Source organism: Salmo salar, chromosome 05 (genome assembly GCF_965601325.2).
Source record: "Salmo salar chromosome 05, fSalSal1, whole genome shotgun sequence".
Taxonomy (NCBI): Eukaryota; Metazoa; Chordata; class Actinopteri; order Salmoniformes; family Salmonidae; genus Salmo; species Salmo salar.
Window position 1 is genome coordinate 53,005,227 of NC_138295.1, and position 22,631 is coordinate 53,027,857.

Consider the following 22,631-nt stretch of genomic DNA (forward strand, 5'->3'; position numbering starts at 1 on the left):
GGTAGGCATGTTGTGTAAATCAAATGATACAAACCCCCCCAAAAAATATTTTTTAATTCCAGGTTGTAAGGCAATAAAATAGAAAAAATGCCAAGGGTGGTGAATACTTTCGCAAGCCACTGTATCTGTATTCCCAGTCATGTGAAATCCATAGGTTAGGGCCTAATTAATTAAAAAAATTTGACAGATTTTCTTACATGAACTGTAACTTTGTTGCATGTTGGGTTCATATTTTTGTTCAGTGTAAAAACAAAATATGTGACAACAAAGTAACAAAACAAAACACCACGGTTCGCAAAAAAATGGATGACTGAAAGAAATGCAGACAACTACAGACTCTGTGATTGGCTTATGAGTAGCAATAAGCAATTTTGGATCACTGAGGACTCCGATTGGCTTTAGATCTGAGCAGCTGATTGGCGTTTGATTTGCTCAGAGGAGTAACACCTGTCCTCCCCAGCCTGCCTTCCCAGATGCCCCGGAGACGTGATGAACAAGTGGCGCTGGCCACAGCCCAAAAGGCCCGCTATCTGATATGCCTCCCACATCCCAGCACAGCCATAAGGACAACGAAAAACTAAATACAGTATGTCACACACACACAAGCATGTACGAGTGCACAAGCACAGACATTTGCAGACAGGCGTGCACACACACAAACATGCATAAATACACACACGCACACGCACAATAACAAACACACAGGGACAGGTGGAGGGCAGCATTTTTTGTGGGGCCCTACTAGAGCGGCATATCGGCTAAGACTGGGCCTGCACACGCACCCACACGCACCCCCCTTTTTTTGTAACTGCTTCAGTTGAGATTCTAGCGACTGCCATTGACTTACTCAGCTTAACTAGGATACTAACTACATGTTCTATAACTTGATTCAAAATGGTTAAGCAATGCTATTTTCTAAGTGTAAATTTTTGCCATGACATGATTTTAGTCACGTTACGTGAGCAGCTTGACTGGCAGGCCTGGTGTGTCTAATAGAAAGCTGAAGTCATCCTGGACTTAGAAACTGCCTCAAAAACAGCCCCAAATACACCCCCAAGTTCACACACACACACACACACACACACACACACACACACACACACACACACACACACACACACACACACACACACACACACACACACACACACACACACACACTATCATCCACAAGTGGAGGCTCCGCAGAGGACGAAGGGAGAACCATCTTACTCAGTTAATTTCATAGTGAAACGTTCAAAAAGTTATCCTTTTTAGATTCAACTATACTACATATATATACATATCATAAGCACACTGTCTTGCAATGCAATAAAGGTCTACAGTAGCCTCAACAGCACTCTCTAGGGTAGGACCATGGTGTAGCCGGAGGACAGCTATTTTCCGTCCTCCTCTGGGTACTACTGCTCTTGTGGCTGAATGGAAGCAAGTCCCCCGCAGCAATGTTCCAACATCTAGTGCAAAGCCTTCCCAAATGAGTGGAGTCTGATGTAGCAGCAAAGGGGGATCAACTCCATATTAACGCCCATGATTTTGGAATGAAATGTTTGACGAGCAGGTGTCCACATACTGTTGGTCATGTAGTGTACTTTGCTTTGCTTCCACTTTCACGGGAATACAAACATGAAATACATTGTAATCCACAGCAAAGGCTATGATGCCGAAACGTGGCAGAGTTTAAAAATCTTAAATACTTACTTGGAATTTGCTTGAACTCTGGGGTATGTGCCACTATGCTCCACCCTCGGCTGTCTGTCTGTCTGTTTATCTCTCTCTCTCTCTCTCTCTCTCTCTCTCTCTCCCTACGTAATCTGCAGAACAATCACACATCACAGCTCCTCTCCACCTCTCCGTATCGATCTCCCATCCAATCTAAATGACCCCGTTAACCATGCCCCCCCCCCCCCCCCCCCCCAATCTCACCGCTTTAAACCCCAGTTAGCAGTTCCACTACCCCCTACCTCACCCACTCCCATTCACTTGAAAATGTCCTAGTGTGAAATAACTCACATCACTGCAAGAGCAATGAGGTCATTAAGATGTGACTCCCGCTTTTCTCCCTTTTCTCCTCTCACTGTCTGTGTTTTTTCATGTTGTTTTTTTCCTTCTGGGTAACGTGTGTCCCCCCCCCCTTCTCCCTCAGAGGAAGTATAGTGAAAAAAAATGCACATCTATAACATGACACCATTGTACAGTAACATCTCATAGTGTTACATCTCACAGGGCTTCTCAACAACAATTATCGGTAACAAAGAATACCCTACTAGATATAATAGCTTATTATCTATGCATGTACAGCATAGGAGTTAACTCATTGGAAGTGTTACCCAATTATCTTTTACCAGGGCTTGTTCTACCTTCAGAATACCTAGTTTGTGCAAAATATCTCAATGTCAGCAGAGGTAAAGAATAAGCCTCCACATATAGATGATGCTGTCGTAGTTCTCAATAATCATCGTTCTCCGTAATGTTTAAATCTAACCCACATCTGCTATGACTGCAGTCTGTTGGGGTTGTTACAGTTGCAGTACAGTAGCTGGAAGACATATGAGGTTTTGATCTTTTTAGTACATAGCTGCAGGTTCAAGCTTCATCACTAACTCGCCTCGCATTTTCCCCATCTATTAACCAGGAGTCGTTCTGAAGCATGCTCTTATTAAACGGCTCCTGTGTTCTTGTGGTTGAATATTTTCACGTTCAAAAACCCAAGGACACGGCCAGGAAGCCCACGGCGATAGCTGCAGCATGTTTTTTCCCCACCCTTCAACCTTGTTGGGTGCAGTGTAACTTTCATTAAAGAACGAGATTTAGTGCACTTGAAAAGACAGATGAAAGAGTTAGAGGCTAATTATCAGGAAATTGAAAAAAGATAGATGTACTGCAGCGACTACAATTAGTGAAGCACGAAATATCAAAGACTTATCAAGAGCAAGTGAAAGGCTGCACAATTAAGGCATCTCCAGCAGCTTGTGTGAAATGAGGGAGAAGTGAGAGTGAAGGAGGAATAAAAACATGCATTGTTTAATAGAGGTCCCTTTTTACATCTCTGAGTTTAGTAAGCAGGCATACAACGTTAAATCACACTCTCTGGTGAGGTTTACCTTCCATGGCAGAGCTCTACCAATGTCCCGCTCTCCTTTCCTCCCTCCCTACAGTTCTCTCTCTCTCTCTCTCTCTCTCTCTCTCTCTCTCTCTCTCGCTCTCTCGCTCTCTCGCTCTCTCGCTCCTGCTCTCTCAATTCAATTCACTTCAAAGGGCTTTATCGGTATGGGAAACATGTTATTAGAATGAATGAAATCAACAAAAGTGAAATAAACAATCAGAAATGAACAGTCTCTCACTCCCCCTCCCGTTCCCCCTATTCCCCCCCAGCCCCCCCCCCCCCCCCCCCCTTTTTCTACTGTGGGGTGTGTAATCTCCTAACTTCTTTGACAGGCATCTCCTGCACGCTTCATCGCCTTACAAATGTGCACTGATGGGCAATCGCAGGTCACACACGCTCACAAATAGGTCAGTTTGGGGGCACTGTGTATGTGCGCGCGTGTGTACGTGTGCGTGTGCATGACGCGTGTAAGCGTGCGTGTGTGTCGTCAGCAAGGTTAAGTAAACTACAACTGAAACTAATCATGAAAAAACTACAGTGGGGGAAAAAAAGTATTTGATCCCCTGCTGAGTTTGTACGTTTGCCCACTGACAAAGAAAGGATCAGTCTATAATTTTAATGGTAGGTTTATTTGAACAGTGAGAGACAGAATAACAACATAAATATCCAGAAAAACGCATGTCAGAAATGTTATAAATTGATTTGCATTTTAATGAGGGAAATAAGTATTTGACCCCCTCTCAATCAGAAAGATTTCTGGCTCACAGGTGTCTTTTATACAGGTAACGAGCTGAGATTAGGAGCACACTCTTAAAGGGAGTGCTCCTAACCGCAGCTTGTTACCTGTAAAAAAGACACCTGTCCACAGAAGCAATCAATCAATCAGATTACAAACTCTCCACCATGGTCAAGACCAAAGAGCTCTCCAATGATGTCAGGGACAAGATTGTAGACCTACACAAGGCTGGAATCGACTACAAGACCATCACCAAGCAGCTTGGTGAGAAGGTGACAACATTTGGTGCGATTATTCGTAAATGGAAGAAACACAAAAGAACTGTCAATATCCCTCGGCCTGGGGCTCCATGCAAGATCTCACCTCGTGGAGTTGCAATGATCATGAGAACGGTGAGGAATCAGCCCAGAACTACACGGGAGGATCTTGTCAATGATCTCAAGGCAGCTGGGACCATAGTCACCAAGAAAACAATTGGTAACACACTACGCCGTGAAGGACTGAAATCCTGCAGCGCCCGCAAGGTCCCCCTGCTCAAGAATACATATACATGCCCATCTGAAGTTTGCCAATGAACATCTGAATGACTCAGAGGACATATTGGTGAAAGTGTTGTGGTCAGATGAGACCAAAATGGAGCTCTTTGACATCAACTCAACTCGCCGTGTTTGGAGGAGGAGGAATGCTGTCACAGTATCCACAGAAGATGGCGCCCCTACTCGGTCGGGCGGCGCTCGGCGGTCGTCGTCGCCGGTCTACTAGCTGCCACCGATCTATGTTTCTGTGTTCTTTGGTTTTTGTCTGTCTAGGTCCGCACCTGTTTCTTGTCTGTCAGTAGTGTGGTGGGGGGGGGGGGGGGTATTTAGTTTGTTCCTTTGTGTTCTGTATTCGTGCGGGATTATTTGTATGTCGACGGGCAGTGAATTTGTGTACGCTGTTTTGTGTTTTCAGCGTGGTGCATTCTATATTTTTATTGCCGGGCTGCGCCCCGTGCGTTATCATTTTTGGATAACCTTTTCTGTTTGAGCGGGCGGGTCAGTCAGAACCTACTCCACCTCAATGTCCCGCGGGTCTGAGGTTCGTTCCGCTTGGTGTTCGCGATCGCCTGATCCGATGGTCCCACACTCTACCCTCCTCGGGTCATCCTGGGGTGGAACGGACAATGCGGGGCCTGAAGGAAAAGTACTGGTGGCCCACCTTGGTTGAGGATGTAAAACACTATGTGTCTTCCTGTTCAGTGTGCGCCCAGTGCAAGGCTCCTAGGCACCTGCCTCGAGGGAAACTACAGCCCCTCTCCGTTCCACAGTGACCTTGGTCTCACCTCTCGGTGGATTTCCTCACGGATCTCCCGCCATCTCAGGGGAATACTATGATCCTGGTTGTTGTGGATCGGTTCTCGAAGTCCTGCCGTCTGCTCCCTTTGCCCGGTCTTCCTACGGCCCCACAGACCGCGGAGGCCCTATTCACCCATGTCTTCCGGCACTACGGGTTGCCCGAGGACATCGTATCTGATCGGGGTCCCCAGTTCACTTCCAGAGTGTGGAGGTGGTTTATGGAGAGGCTCGGTCAGCCTGACCTCGGGTTTTCACCCCGAGAGTAATGGGCAGGTAGAACGCATTAACCTGGATGTGGGCAGGTTTCTGCAGTCGTATTGCCAGGACCGGCGAGGGGAGTGGGCGAGGTTTGTGCTATGGGCCGAAATGGCCCAGAACTCTCAGCGCTACTCCTCTACTAACCTGTCACCTTTCCAGGTTGTATTAGGGTATCAGCCGGTCCTGGTGCCATGGCAGCAGAGCCAATCAGAGGCACCTGCAGTGGGGGAATGGGTACAGCGCTCTAAGGAGACCTGGAGTGCTGTCCAGGAGTGTTTGAAGCGGGCGATAGAACGACAGAAGGAGAGCGCTGACCGCCGCCGCAGTGAGGCCCCCGTGTATAATCCGGGGGACAGAGTCTGGCTCTCGACCCGGAACCTGCCCCTCCGCCTGCCCTGCCAGAAGCTAGGTCCGCGATTTGTGGGGCCGTTCAAAGTCCTGAGGAGAATAAACGAGGTGTGTTATAGGTTACAACTTCCTTCATATTACCGTATTAACCCCTCGTTTCATGTGTCTCTCCTCAGGCCGGTGGTAGCTGGTCCGCTGCAGGACACTGAGGTGCAGGAGGTCCCTCCGCCCCCCCTGGACATCAGGGGGCCCCGGCGTACACAGTCCGGGCCATCCTGGACTCCCGACGTCGGGTAGGGGGCCTGCAGTACCTCGTGGACTGGGAGGGGTACGGCCCGGAGGAGAGGTGCTGGGTTCCGGTGGGGGACATTTTGGATCCAGCTATGCTGCAGGAGTTCCACCATCTCCGTCCGGATCGGCCGGCGCCTCGCCCTCCGGGTCGTCCCCGAGGCCGGCGTCGGCGCGCTGCTGGTAGCGCGCGTCAGGGGAGGGGTACTGTCACAGTATCCACAGAGATGGCGCCCCTCCTCAGTCGGGTGGCGCTCGGCGGTCGTCGTCGCCGGTCTACTAGCTGCCACCGATCTATGTTTCTGTGTTCTTTGTTTTTTGTCTGTCTAGGTCCGCACCTGTTTCTTGTCTGTCATTAGTGGGGGGTATTTAGTTTGTTCCTTTGTGTTCTGTATTCGTGCGGGATTATTTGTATGTCGACGGGCAGTGATTTTGTGTACGCTGTTTTGTGTTTTCAGCGTTGTTTTTATTGCCGGGCTGCGCCCCATGCGTTATCATTTTTGGATAACCTTTTCCGTTTGGGTGTTGTGCGCACCCTGTGCCTTTTGATCACCTTTGTTTCGGTGGAAATAAACTTCGGCACTATTGGACCTCAGTCTCCTGCTCTTGACTCTGCCCCTTCTCCCTGCCCTTAAAGAAACGTGACAAATGCTGCCTATGACCCCAAGAACACCATCTCCACCGTCAAACATGGAGGTGGAAACATTATGCTTTGGGGGTGTTTTTCTGCTAAGGGGACAGGACAACTTCACCGCATCAAAGGGACGATGGACGGGGCCAGTCTCCAGACCTTAATCCCATAGAAAATCTGTGGAGGGAGCTGAAAGTTCGAGTTGCCAAACGTCAGCCTCGAAACCTTAATGACTTGGAGAAGATCTGCAAAGAGAACTGGGACAAAATCCCCCCTGAGATGTGTGCAAACCTGGTGGCCAACTACAAGAAACGTCTGACCTCTGTGATTGCCAACAGGGGTTTTGCCACCAAGTACTAAATCATGTTTTGCAGAGGGGTCAAATACTTATTTCCCTCATTAAAATGCTAATCATTTTATAACATTTTTGACATGCGTTTTTCTGGATATTTTTGTTGTTATTCTGTCTCTCACTGTTCAAATAAACCTACTGTTAAAATTATAGACTGATCATTTCTTTGTAAGTGGGCAAACGTACAAAATCAGCAGGGGATCAAATACTTTTTTTTCCCTCACTGTATTTAGTAAACTGAAATACAATAATTAACAAACCCGATTGAAAAACAAAAACTATACTGAAAATATTATCTTTGATTCCAAAACTAACAGACCTAAAATGAAAACCTAAACATTGGGTTTCCAAGCTTTTGGGGTGTTTACTGAATCTGGAGAGTAAATGCAGTCAGGAGATGGCTCTGTTTAAAATAGGCCTAGCTTGTGCATCACTTTAAATATCTATCACTAACTAACAGGGGAAAAACATCTAGGAAGCTAACTTCATTCTTCTTACATGTACTACTAAAGTTAAAAAACATTGGATTGGTGTAAACATGGGCGAGAGAGAGTTTCCTTCCACCATATCTTTTGTACCAGAGCTATTCCATTTCAATCCAAGTCACATTAAGATTTAGTTTTTAATTTAAACCTAACTTATGACCAGACACATGACCAGTGCCACCCAAGGGGCCAGGGCTCCAGTCTAGAAGCATGGTTTTGACTGCTCCTACAGTTTTGCTTCGGCACTGCAGTATAACTGAAGCCGGCCCAGAAAGACAATTTTCATACACGGTCACATGGAGATGTCAGATTTGAAAATTGCTAATACTGTAAGACACTTTAGTCATACGTTTTGTCCACAAAAATCCACTGAATTAATAAAATACATTTTGCTGAAGCTGATTTCTTTTCCAACACTCACAGCTGAAGACATAAACATTTTTATGTTCATCCAATGTGTGCCACGTTTTTGTTTGACGTAATGACGATGTCACCGCTCGCGCGGCTCCCTATGCGCACTGAGTGCTAGTGCATGATGTCGTTCCGTATAAACCCGGATGCAACTCGGATATAGACGATTCATGAGTCGGCGTTTGCGAAAGTGAGGAGATTACCTTGAAAACAACGGTAGGACATTTTAGACGCAGTCTCCAGTTCTTATTATTTTTCTGTGGTGCCACCGCAACAACTCTCCCCAAAAAAAGACTATACAACATGAATTGTTCCTATCATCCCATGCATGCTTTCTGTCCCTAAGACTAAAATTACAACTGGAAGTAAATAATACTAAAACAAAATATACATATTTTAATACAACTAAAACTAAACAAAAACTAGCAAATCAGGTCTGAAAACTAACCGACTAGAAACAAAAAAAAATACAAAAACACAAAACTATAATAACCTTGGTCGTCAACGTGTCCTTTTTTCTGTGCCTGCACACGCATTTTACACGGTTCCCCACCATAATGTTTTCATGGAAATAAAATCAGAAATCAATATGAGTGTCAAAAGGTAACATTCCAAAATGAAAACAATAGGTTTCCAGTATTGATCAGAGCCTCAGAGCCTCTCACTTTGCTTCTTAAGCTTGAAGTGACTATTCAATATGTGAGAGATGCTTCGGGGTCTGTACTCTCTCCAGACAAGCTTTACATAAACTGAATGACAGCGGCCTAGCCAAATCTACCATCTGGCTCATTTTTACACTCTTCTGTCCCTTTCTCTATCTTCTCTCCCTCTCGCTTTCTCCTCCGCTCTCCCTCTCATTCCCTCTTCCTCTTCAAATTCTACTAATATGCATCAACATGCTGTCATTCTGGGGTTGTTTGCAAAACAACTGCTTGCTGGTGAAAAAAAACGATGGCAGTGGAAAGAAGAGCGAGCCATTGGTTGTGTTTGCGACACCAATCGTAACGAGAGCTCTTCGGGGAACAGTGTAGTCTTTAGTGAGAGGACCTACGTGGTGTTTATTATACCCTCCTTGGGACTGCTATGTAGGGCACGTGTGGAGCAGTGAGGGTTGAGGGCTAGGGGGCGCTCTAACACACACACACACACACACACACACACACACACACACACACACACACACACACACACACACACACACACACACACCACACACACACACACAGAACCCACAAGCACACACACATGCACACACACAGAGGAGATGAGATGAGAGAGGGTGGTCTCTCCTTTGACTGTGTTGTGTTGTGCCTCGGGCTGCAGCAGCACAAGGGATGGGGGTAAAAAAAAATGCAAATGTCTCTCAGCCAATGAGAGAGTGCACATGTCTAGCAGAATGCAGGAACAGATTGGCATATGTCTTTCCTTTTCTGCAAGGGATTTTGAATTTTGTATTTCGCTCGTTATTTCGGTGGCCTTACAAGCTCGCAAAGTGGAGTGCCAAGAATGAATTACTCTCTTCGGGAAAGTTTTGAACAGTTATAAGAGAATGTAAAAATGAAAGGTACAAGAGGAATTGGTATCTATTTATTTAAATTTCCTAGGACAATAGTAGGGCTACAAATGTGTATGAATATAAACACATCTATTGTTACGATCTCTTGGTGGGAACATAAGGCTAGTATGTAAATGTGTGTTAGTATGTGCGTGCACATACAGTTGAAGTCGGAGGTTTACATACACCTTAGCCAAATACATTTAAACTCAGTTTTTCACAATTCCTGACATTTAATCCAAGGAAAAATTCCCTGTTTTAGGTCAGTTTGTCACGTCCTGACCATAGAAAGCTTTTATTTTCTATGGTAGAGTAGGTCAGGGCGTGACAGGGGGTTTTGTCTAGTTTACATTTTCTATGTTGTGTGGTTCTAGTTTCTGTTTTTCTATGTTTTTTGGGGGGGGATGATCTCCAATTAGAGGCAGCTGGTCATCGTTGTCTCTAATTGGGGATCATATTTAAGTAGTTGTTTTTCCCACCTGGGGTTGTGGGAGATTATATTTTGAGTTAGTGTATGTTGCACCTCTTTGTCACGGTTTGTTGTTTTGTTTAGTAGTTTATTTGTATTTCTTGCATAGTTTCACGGTTAAAATAAAATGTGGAACAATACCCACGTTGTGCCTTGGTCTTCATTGAACAACGAACGCGACAGAATCTCCCACCACAAAAAGACCAAGCAGCGTGCGTTTACGGGGAAGACGAGTTGGACATGGGAGGAAATCCTGGACGGGAAAGGACCCTGGAGGCAGGCTGGGGAGTATCGTCGTCCGAAGGAGGAGTTGGAAGCAGCGAGAGCAGAAAGGCGACGATACGAGGAACTATACCAACCACGAGGCAAGCACGAGAGGCAGCCGCCCCAAAAAATGGGGGGGGGGGCACACGGGGAGATTGGCTAAGTCAGGGATCAGACCTGAGCCAACTCCTCGTGCTTACCGTGGGGAGCATATGATTGGTCAGGCACCGTGTTATGCGTTGATGCGCACGATGTCTCCAGTGCGCAGCCACAGCCTGGTGCGCTCAGTGCAAGCTCCCCACAGTAGCCATGCTAGAGTGGGCATTCAGCCAGGAAGGATTGTGTCGTTCCTGGTCTCCGGTGTGTCTCTTCGGCCCAGGTTATTCTGCGCCAGCTCTACGCACGGTACCCCCAGTTCGCCAGCACAACCGAGTGCGGCCTGTTCCAACTCCCCGCACTTGCCGGGCTACGGCGGGGATCCAGCCAGAACGAGTTGTGCCAGCACTGTGCTCTAGACCTCCGGTGCGCCTCCACGGTCCAGTGTGTTCTACGCTGGCTCTACGCACTATGCCTTCAGTGTGCCTTCATAGCCCAGTGCGTCCCGTGCCAGCTCTCCACACTCAGCGAGCTAAAATGGGCATCTAGCCAGGGCGGGTTGTGCCAGCCCTATGCTCCAGACCTCCAGTGCGTCTCCCCAGTCTGGTGAGACCTGTTCCGGCTCCACGTAAGAAGCCTCCAGTGATGATCCATGGTCCAAAGCCTCAAGTGATGATCCATGGCACGAAGCCTCCAGTGATGATCCATGGCCCGGAGCCTGTAGTGATGATCCATGGCATAGTTTCACAGTTAAAATAAAATGTGGAACGATACACACGCTGCGCCTTGGTCTTCATTGAATGACAAACGTGACACAGTTAGGATCACCACTTTATTTTAAGAATGTGAAATGTCAGAATAATAGTAGAGAGAATGATTCATTTCAGCTTTTATTTCTTTCATCACATTCCCAGTGGGTCAGAAGTTTACATACACTTAATTAGTATTTGGTAGCATTGCCTTTAAATTGTTTAACTTGGGTCAAACGTTTCGGGTAGCCTTCCACAAGCTTCCCACAAAATGTTGGGTGAATTTTGGCCCATTCCTCCTGACAGAGCTGGTGTAACTGGGTCAGATTTGTAGGCCTCCTTGCTCGCACATGCTTTTTCAGTTCTGCCCACAAATTTTCCATAAGGTTGAGGTCAGGGCTTTTTGATGGCCACTCCAATACCATGGCTTTGTTGTCCTTAAGCCATTTTGTCCCACAACTTTGGAAGTATGCTTGGGGTCATTGTCCATTTGGAAGACCCATTTCCAACCAAGCTTTAACTTCCTAACTGATGTCTTGAGATGTTGCTTCAATATATACACATAATTTTCCTCCTCATGATGCCATCTATTTTGTGAAGTGCACCAGTCCTTCCTGCAGCAAAGCACCCCCACAACATGATGCTGCCAACCCCATGCTTCACTGTTGGGATGGTGTTCTTTGGCTTGCAAGCCTCCACCTTTTTCCTCCAAACATAACGGTGGTCATTATGGCCAAGCAGTTCTATTTTTGTTTCATCAGACCAGAGGACATTTCTCCAAAAAGTACGATCTATGTCCCCATGTGCAGCTGTTTTTTTTATGGCGGTTTTGGAGCAGTGGCTTCTTCCTTGCTGAGCGGTATAGGACTCATTTTACTGTGGATATAGATACTTTTGTACCTGTTTCCTCCAGCATCTTCACAAGGTCCTTTGCTGTTGCACTTTTCGCACCAAAGTATGTTCATCTCTAGGAGACAGAACGTGTCTCCTTTCTGAGCGGTATGATGGCTGCGGGTCCCATGGTGTTTATACTTGCATGCTATTGTTTGTACAGATGAGCGTGGTACATTCAGGCATTTGGAAATTGCTCCCAAGGATGAACCAGACTTGTGGAGGTCTACAATTTATTTCCTGAGGTCTTAGCTGATTTCTTTTAATTTTCCCTTGATGTCAAGCAAAGAGGCACTGAGTTTGAAGGTAGGCCTTGAAATGCATCCACAGGTACACCTCCAATTGACTCAAATGATGTCAATTAGCCTGTCAGAAGCTTCTAAAGCCATGACATCATTTTCTGTAATTTTCCAAGCTGTTTAAAGGCACAGTCAACTTAGTGTATGTAAACTTCTGACCCACTGGAAGTGTGATACAGTGAAATAATCTGTCTGTAAACACTTGTTGGAAAAAGTACTTGTGTCATGCACAAAGTAGATGTCCTAACCGACTTGCCAAAACTATAGTTTGTTAACAAGAAATTTGTGGAGTGGTTGAAAAACAAGTTTTAATGACTCCAACCTAAGTGTATGTAAACTTCCGACTTCAACTGTACATGTGTGCACGTAGATGTGTTCTTGTGCATGTGTGTGCATGCATGCGTTCATGCATAAATGTGCATGGTATGGGCAGTATGGAAGTGTGTGCGATTGTGTGTACATTTGTGTGCATGTGCGTGAGTGATCTGCTTTCTTCTGTTTGAAATAGATCACCCGATTTACATGTGAATTGACGGCTTGGACTCTAACCCTCTTCATCCATTTTGGGGCCTAAACGGAGAACGTTAAACAGCACATAGCGCTGCCTGTCTATGAGTGAAGTGCCTCTCAGTCAGTCACCAACCCGCCTGGAGTGAGCTACAGGAGGACGGGCTCACTGAAATGGCTGGAATGGAATACATGGAACGGTATCAAACACATCAAACATATTGAAACCACACATTTGACTTCGTACATTAATTCCATTCCAGCCATTACAATGAGCCCATCCTCCTATAGCTCCTCCCACCAGCCTCCTCTGAAACACAACATGTAAAACACAAGGCCGTGTTTGAGCCTCAACTATGACTCAGTCATGGCTGTAGAGCCCTGAAAATGAAACGTGTTACTCCAAAGTGGAGCCCAGCCACCCACCTTCTACTACATGTACTTCCCTGCTCGCTCTGTGTCTTTTAATTTCTCTTAGTCTCCATTTCACTCTCACTGCATCTCTCTTTCTGCTCCCCCTTTTCTCTGTTCTCTCACTCTGTCACACTCTTTTTCTCTCTCCCGTCTACCCCATTCTCTCTCTCTGTCTGTCTGCTCCAACTTCTCTCTCTCTCTCTCTCTCTCTGTTCTCTCTCCACTCTTCCCTCCCCTCCCTCCTCTCTCCTCTCTCTTGTTACAGGATTATGGGGCACAGGGTTAACAGAGTCAGTGTGCAGTGGACTATGTGGCAGAGATTAGCTTCAAAAATTCTCCCAACCAGAGTTCATAAAAGGGGGGGATTAGACAGACAGCCCTCGCCTGTGAGGGAGCTGCAGTCCTGTGAGCAGAGCTCAAATACACCCCCCCCCCCCCCCGGCTGAATATTGGTACGTTCCTGTGTGTGTGAGTGAAACCCTGCCCTGTCAGGTTTTTGGTAGGGTCCGGCCCAGGAGGAACGCTAACTCACAGACCTAGTTCCTGTCACGGCTCCTCCACACCGGCCCGGTAATTAAACTCACACTGATTTATTGAGTGACACCAACAAATCCCAACCCTGCTCTTTTATGACATCCATACCTTCCCAGGCAAACAGTCTCTGCTGTTTTTCCTTCTATTTTCTAATGCTCCCTTTGTATGGTCGGAAAGGTGGGGGTGTGGTTTGGGAAATAGTCTGTTCCCCTGTTGCGAACACACAAACATATTAGAGAGGGAGCAAACACAAATGTGCGCGCGCACAAACGCATACATATACAGTATACAGTCGTGGCCAAAAGTTTTGAGAATGACACAAATATTAATTTTCACAAAGTCTGCTGCCTCAGTTTGTATGATGGCAATTTGCATATACCCTAGAATGTTATGAAAAGTGATCAGATGAATTGCAATTAATTGCAAAGTCCCTCTTTGCCATGCAAATGAACTGAATCCCCAAAAAACATTTCCACTGCACTTCAGCCCTGCCACAAAAGGACCAGCTGACATCATGTCAGTGATTCTCTCGTTAACACAGGTGTGAGTGTTGACGAGGACAAGGCTGGAGATCACTCTGTCATGCTGATTGAGTTCGAATAACAGACTGGAAGCTTCAAAAGGAGGGTGGTGCTTGGAATCATTGTTCTTTCTCTGTCAATCATGGTTACCTGCAAGGAAACACGTGCCGTCATCATTGCTTTGCACAAAAAGGGCTTCACAGGCAAGGACATTGCTGCCAGTAAGATTGCACCTAAATCAACCATTTATCGGATCATCAAGAACTTCAAGGAGAGTGGTTCAATTGTTGTGAAGAAGGCTTCAGGGCGCCCAAGAAAGTCCAGCAATTGCCAGGACCGTCTCCTAAAGTTGATTCAGCTGCGGGATCGGGGCACCACCAGTACAGAGCTCGCTCAGGAATGGCAGCAGGCAGGTGTGAGTGCATCTGCACAAATAGTGAGGTGAAGACTTTTGGAGGATGGCCTGGTGTCAAGAAGGACAGCAAAGAAGCCACTTCTCTCCAGGAAAAACATCAGGGACAGACTGATATTCTGCAACAGGTACAGGGATTGGACTGCTGAGGACTGGGGTAAAGTCATTTTCTCTGATGAATCCCCTTTCCGATTGTTTGGGGCATCCGGAAAAAAGCTTGTCCAGAGAAGACAAGATGAGCGCTACCATCAGTCCTGTGTCATGCCAACAGTAAAGCATCCTGAGACCATTCATGTGTGCGGTTGCTTCTCAGCCAAGGGAGTGGGCTCACTCACAATTTTTCCTAAGAACACAGCCATGAATAAAGAATGGTACCAACACATCCTCCGAGAGCAACTTCTCCCAACCATCCAGGAACAGTTTGGTGACGAACAATGCCTTTTCCAGCATGATGTAGCACCTTGCCATAAGGCAAAAGTGATAACTAAGTGGCTCAGGGAACAAAACATCGATATTTTGTGTCCATGGCCAGGAAACTCCCCAGACCTTAATCCCATTGAGAACTTGTGGTCAATCCTCAAGAGGCAGGTGGACAAACAAAAACCCACAAATTCTGACAAACTCCAAGCATTGATTATGCAAGAATGGGCTGCTATCAGTCAGGATGTGGCCCAGAAGTTAACTGACAACATGCCAGGGCAGATTGCAGAGGTCTTGAAAAAGAAGGGTCAACACTGCAAATATTGACTCTGTCAATTGTCAATAAAAGCCTTTGACACTTATGAAATGCTTGTAATTATGCTTCAGTATTCCATAGTAACATCTGACAAAAATATCTAAAGACACTGAAGCAGTAAACTTGGTGAAAATTAATATTTGTGTCATTCTCAAAACTTATGGCCACGACTGTACACACACACACACACACACACAAACACACACACACACACACACACACACACACACACACACACACACACACACACACACACACACACACACACACACACACACACACACACACACACACACACACACACACACACACACACACACACACACACACACAATTTCCCTGTGGGTTGTCTGTTCCTTGCCTCGCGGCGGAGTCACAAGATTGAAATGTGCATCTCCTTATTATAAATGAGCGTTATACATCATGAGTTTCTATTCCCTCTGACACGCCCAAGCCTAACATAGAACAAGACGCTATAATTAACTAGTCTTTCTGACAGGATGCATTGTGGATTTCCAGCTGACCACTCAAATAGCACTGTGGGATACATTACCTTGTAATGAGAAGACGCTTGATTGACACCTTCCCACTACGAGCCAGATCTGCCATTATGGAGCCGAGACGGACCATGATGTGTGTCAAAGTCAATGCTGCTTCTCGCCATGAGCCACGTGAGGCCTTCAAAACCCAACCGCAAACTAGACACGTTAGTCGAGCACCCGCTATCGTTTTCCAGGTCGTAGTCAGGTTGGATTAGCATGGATAGGGAGATAGGGACTGGATCAGGGGATCTGATTTGTCAGTGGGCCCGCATGGGATACAAGAACTCAGCTCAATGTCAGCTGTCAATCAAAGCCTACAGTAGAGCACAGACATGTACAGTATGATCAATGCCATCTGTTTCCAATTCAAATTGCTCCATTGAAATGCACCAAATCTTCAACCTTATGTTCCTGCAAATTGTGCTACCAGGGTCAAAGAAAACAATACACATGCATATCGATATGTAACATTTTCTCTCATTCACTCTTTTGTGCCACTTGTCCATCTGTCCTGTATTTCTAATAAAATGAATAGAATAGTTTTAGAATCATTTTAATTAGTGTCAGAGGAGGGAGATAGAGAGAGAAGTAGAGGGAGGGAAAGAGACAGAGAGACAAGTTTCCAGACTGCAGCAGAAGCAAAGGTGTGTCAGGCTAGACAGCTCGACTCATGGAGCTCTCTGCTGGCACCTGTCTCCTGACAGCGCAGCATACTAAATGCCTACCTCAGGTGCTACAGATGGATAAATCAAAGACAGTGGATCCTTTACCAAGAATTTTGGATGGGAGACATTAATATTTCATTAAAACTGCGTTTACACACGCAAACAAACAAAAAAGGAAATGCGTCGGTGAATCCGCCCTGCAGTCTCTCACTCTTCGGCTCTCTTCTTTTCTATCGTTCTATCACTCACTCTTCTGCTCGTTCACTCTCCCGCTCTCTCGCTCTCTTCTGCTCGTTCTCTCTCTCTTCTACTCATTCTCTCTCTCTCTCCTGCTCATTCTCTCTCTCTCTCTCTCTCTCTCCTGCTCATTCTCTCTCTCTTTCTCTCTCTCTCTCTCTCCTGCTCATTCTCTCTCTCTCTCTCCTGCTCATTCTCTCTCTCTCTCTCTCTCTCTCTCTCTCTCTTCTGCTCATTCTCTCTCTCTCTCTCTCTCGTGCTCATTCTCTCTCTCTCTCTCTCTCGCTCTCTTCTGCTCATCTCTCTCTCTCTCTCTCTCTCTCTCTCGCTCTCTTCTGCTCCTTCTCTCTCTCTCTCTCTCTCGCTCTCTCCTGCTCATTCTCTCTCACTCTCTCTCTCGCTCTCTTCTGCTCATTCTCTCTCACTCTCTCTCGCTCTCTTCTGCTCATTCTCTCTCACTCTCCTGCTCGTTGTCTCTATTCTCTCTCACTCTTGGTCCTGTCTCTCTCTCTCTCTCTCTCTCTCTCTCTCTCTCACTCTCATTCTCTCTCAACATCTCTCTCTCTGTGTGAATTCTTCTCTCGCTTCACTGAGTTACTAACAAACTCTGTGGCGTTGCTCATTCCAGAATGACTGGCATATCTTGTATTGTTGTGCTGTGTGATGCTGACTATTATAAGTATTTATGAGGGCGCTCAATGCCCGGTATGAATAAAGAGATTACTGAGGTTGGACGACAATGGAATCTGAACATACATATTTTCATGCATGGCTATGCATAAAGTCATATGAACCGACATGGATGGTACACACACATCGATACATGTGCACACTCACAAAAATCCGTACCACGGACACTTCTACACACGTAAATGTAATCCATTACAGTTACTAGTTACCTGTTTAAAATTGTAATCAGTCACTTTTAGATTACCCAACCTCAGTAACGTAATCTAATTACTTTCCGTTACTTTTGGATTACTATCCCCTTAAGCGGCATTAGACAAAGACAAACATGATATTTCAAATGCAGTTGGTGTGTTATCATAATGGTCTCTCAATTGTAGTCAGACTCACTCAGGTGGAACAAATAGAAAGGTGTCCTAATGTATTTTTTGCAAACAAAAATTCTGAATGTAAAAGTAATCCAAAAAGTAATCGTCTCCTTTTTCAAAAGTATTTTTAATCCGATTGCAATATATTTGCCGGTAACGTAATTGATTACACTTACAGTTTTTAGGTAATCAGACTACAATCAGACAACCCTGCACATACTTTTGTTTTTTAAACACACTGGTGAACACCACACCACACACACACACACACACACACACGCGCACGCACAAAGGAATGTAAACACACGGTAGATCAACACGTTACGGTGAGAGATAGGAGCAGCTTGCTGTCGGTGCCGCGAGCAGCCATTAAATAAACATGTCAAGTTGTGAGCGTCTTTTTAGCTCTAATGATGATCAGCCAGGCCTCCTTTCCCTGTGAAGAAGAAGCCAAAGGATCGACACACAGCACAACTCCCCAGACCTGCTGTCTCGTTGTCTTGTCTTCTCATCCGGAACATGATCGTCTCCCTCATGTTGTCGAACGGAAAACAAAAAGACGCTGCGTCTTTGAATCGGAGTTTTGTCGGTATGATGATTTTTATTTGAAAAGGGCAACATCAGTCAAACTGCTGCTTTTGTGAGTTTTGAACAGCGCTGTAACATCGCCGTATCCCCAGAAGTATGTTGGTTGTGAGTGGTATGTGTTGACAAAAGAGTGAATAAGAGGATCTCTGTAAATGCTCATGTTTGTGTGTTTACTGCGATACGCGCCCCTAGGTGAGAAGCTTCTGTCTCTACTTCCGTCTCGGCTTTGAAGAGCAGGGCTCAGCATCGGATTAAAGTTTGTTTGTTTTACGTTTAGCGAGCGAGAGCTGCCATTTCGCTCCTCTTCTTCTCCCACTCGCCTTATGCAGACTCACACACACTCTTGAAAAGATCCCCCCCCCCCCCCCACACACACACACACACACACACACACACACACACACACACACACACACACACACACACACACACACCACACCCAGCCACACACACACACCCCTCAGATCAGAAGTAGTGCGGAGTGCTGAGGCTGCATATGTAAATGCTGAGAGATTGTCAAGTGTCTCGGTATGCATACATCAGGGTAATCAACCCAGTGCTCGCTCCAGGAGCAGATCCGCAGTACTGGCAGTCACAGGCGTCACTGAATTGCTGCCAGTGACGGCTTGGAGAGGTGGAGGAGGGGTGTGTCTGTCTGTGCAGGCACGCATGTATGTTTCTCAGTTTACTGTATGTGTCCTAATACAACACCGTAAGAAAAAAACAAATTAAGACTGGGAAAGTGAGACACAAATAAAGTAACACTTTATTGGTAACACTTTATGTGAAGGGTACCAATAAGGACACATTCATTAACACATACACACCAAATTCATAAGCAGTGCATAAACATTTTATGAATCTAGGCCTATGTCTACAGAGGTATAGTGTAAAGTGAATGTGGCACGTCTGGTGGTCTGCCCTTTCTCTGTGTGCTAGAGTATACCGAGGCCAGCCTCGTGAGTTCCTGGCACGTGTGATCATCTAAACAGATCCCCCAGCATGCCTTGCTCCTCTCTTGTCCCCGCGGAGTGCCTGGGATTGTGGGGAATGTTTACATCTCACACGTCGCATACACAATGTCCTCTGCTGGATGACATGGATTTATCTGTCTCTCCAGAGATCCCAGCAATTCCTCTCACTCTCCCTACTCATCTCTCTCTCTCTCTCTCTCTCTCTCTCTCTCCCCCTCTCTCTCTCCCTACTCATCTCTCTTTCTCTCCCGACGTATCTCTCTCTCTCTCCCGACGTATCTCTCTCTGTCTCCCTACGTATCTCTCGCTCTCGCTCTCGATACTGCTCTGTCTCTCTCTTTATACGTCTCTCTTTTTAGATACACAGTAGCTCTTTCTCTCTCTCCTCCCTATCTGCACGTGTGGGATCGACACCGTATCAGGGTTACCAAACAGGCTGACACGATGTTGCGTTAATTGGCCGGGTCGTGTTTCGTTCCGCCCAGAAACAGCGTCCATGAGCATGAGCCAAAACCACATAGATCCCTGCAGGCAAACTATCAAATCTAGTAAACATTGTACATCTGGACATACAGATGGACGTACAGACACGTGTAGACCTCCCCTTTCTCTTGTTCTGTCATAGGAGTCTACTTGTGCACTACTCAGTCTGTGAGCGGTGTCATCCAAGGCCTGCAATCAATACGTCTAATTGCTCCTGAAGCCCTCCCTCTGCTTCGCTCTTCGCTGCACCCCTTTGCACCGCACCCCTCCTGTCTATACCCGTCTGCCCCCCCCCCCCCAAAAAAGCACCGACTTTGATGAGATGCCATTGTGCTAGAATATACACGCACACACAGTTTCAATCTGCACTGGGCCCAAAATACACACACGGTTTTACTGGCACTTCCTGTCCATTTTGTCACCTTATCCACAGTGTGTATGCGTGCGTGTGTGTGCTTGTGTGTGTCTGTGCGTGCGTGCGTACCCGAGTGCGTTGGTGCGCGCCCTCATGCGTGTGTTCTAATAGCTTCACTCCGGTCCTGGCTGCCATAGGGAAAGTATTTGCAGCGTGGCAGCTGCAAAAGGGCCTCCCAAAACGCGGCCTGACGAGAAGTGACAGATCTGTATATCTCTCACTGGCACTGACAGCTGACAGATGGATAGCACTCATACACCGCAGGAAGGAAAGAGGGAGGGTAGGAGCCAGAGAGGAAAAGAGAGAGGGAGCGAGGGAGAGAGGGAAAGGGAGAGAGAAAGCCCCCAGGATGATTCGCCAGCTCTTCTTCTCTCTCTGTTCAGGAGGGCCAACGTTTGATTGGCTACTGAGAATAATAAACCCTCCACTAACCAGCTCAGTGCCAAGCTCCCTCCCTCCCTCCTTATCTCTCCCTCTTTCCCCTCCCTCTATTCTTTAATTCGCTCTTTCTCCATCCTTATAGCAGCCCCTCTTGAATACTCTCACTCTCTTTTTTTCTATTCCATGCCCCCTTTCCCCGAGGTCTTTCCTTCCTCACCTCACAGTCTCTCTCTCTGGGTGTTACACTCCCTGTTTTGTTATCTCCCTCCATATCCCATCCCTCTCTGTTTCTCTCGGTCTATCTGAGGTGTGTGAGACAGGAGGTAAGAGGTTCCTGTCAAAAGCCGTACTACTCACTCACTTCTGATCCCAATGGCTCTGTGTTGTAGACATGTGCCTTTGTTGTCCTGTTCTACACCGTATTCCTCTGTACCAGAAGTATATTAAAATAGTCCTCTCCTCACCCTCATGTCAATGGAGCTGATTAGGCTCATTCAGCACTGGTGAAGAGCAGCAGGCCTCTCGTGCTTGGGCACGGGTGGCTACAGAATCTATTTCTAGGGTGCTTCCAGCATCCACGAGCTTCACACAGAGACTCTGTCTGTCTGTCTGTCTGTCTGTCTGTCTGTCTGTCTGTCTGTCTGTCTGTCTGTCTGTCTGTCTGTCTGTCTGTCTGTCTGTCTGTATATTGATGGATACCCTGTCCATAACTAAATATTTTTCATTGTGCATATTGATATACAGTGAGGGAAAAAAGTTTTTGATCCCCTGCTGATTTTGTACATTTGCCCACTGACAAAGAAATGATCAGTCTATCATTTTAATGGTAGGTTTATTTGAACAGTGAGAGACAGGATGAGAGACATGTTGTAAATTGATTTGCATTTTAATGAGAGAAATAAGTGACTTAGTACTTGGTGGCAAAACCCTTGTTGGCAATCACAGAGGTCAGACGTTTCTTGTTGTTGGCCACCAGGTTTGCACACATCTCAGGAGGGATTTTGTCCCACTCCTCTTTGCAGCAGGCCTCTTGTGCTTGGGCACGGGTGGCTACAGAATCTATTTCTAGGGTGCTTCCAGCATCCACAAGCTTCACACAGAGACAATGTCTGTCTGTCTGTCTGTCTGTCTGTCTGTCTGTCTGTCTGTCTGTCTGTCTGTCTGTCTGTCTGTCTGTCTGTCTGTCTGTCTGTCTGTCTGTCTGTCTGTCTGTCTGTCTGTCTGTCTGTCTGTCTGTCTGTCTGTCTGTCTGTCTGTCTGTCTGTCTGTGAGAGGTGTTGTGTTGTGGTGTTGTTGTGTGACGACACCCCCTCCCTCTCCCTTTATTTTGGCAATGTGGTGGAAGATTAGGGGTGGTTGCGAAGGGGGCGAGGGGTGGTAGATGAGGTATTTGAAGGGTTTGTTGTTTCTAGTCATGTCCACTGCATTGGAAACATGAAATGGGCTGCTTTGTGCCACACGCTGAGCATCGGGACGAGGATGTGTGGAGAGCTAGCTTATTCTCTCCATCTTTCTTTTTCTCTTTCTCTCTCAAACAAAACAAACAAACAAACAAACAAACACACACACACACACACACACACACACACAAGCATTGACGGACATGCAGACACAGGCACACACACTCACACAAACACATTCAGTTCCACTCTATTTTCTGTCTCCTGAGTGAGGGTTAATATGTGGATGTGAACCAGTTCCCTCGCCCCACATCCCCTCTCCCCATAGGCCTCCAGACAGCCTGTTTCACTGCATCCCAACATTCAGTGACAGGGGCTGGCGCAGGATTTGAGGATATTTACTAAATATCCCCTATGTCCCTCTGTTTGGCATTAAGACTGTACAAGACTTTGGTTAGTAGGCTGCAGTAAGTCTAACCAGCACACATTATCTGTTGT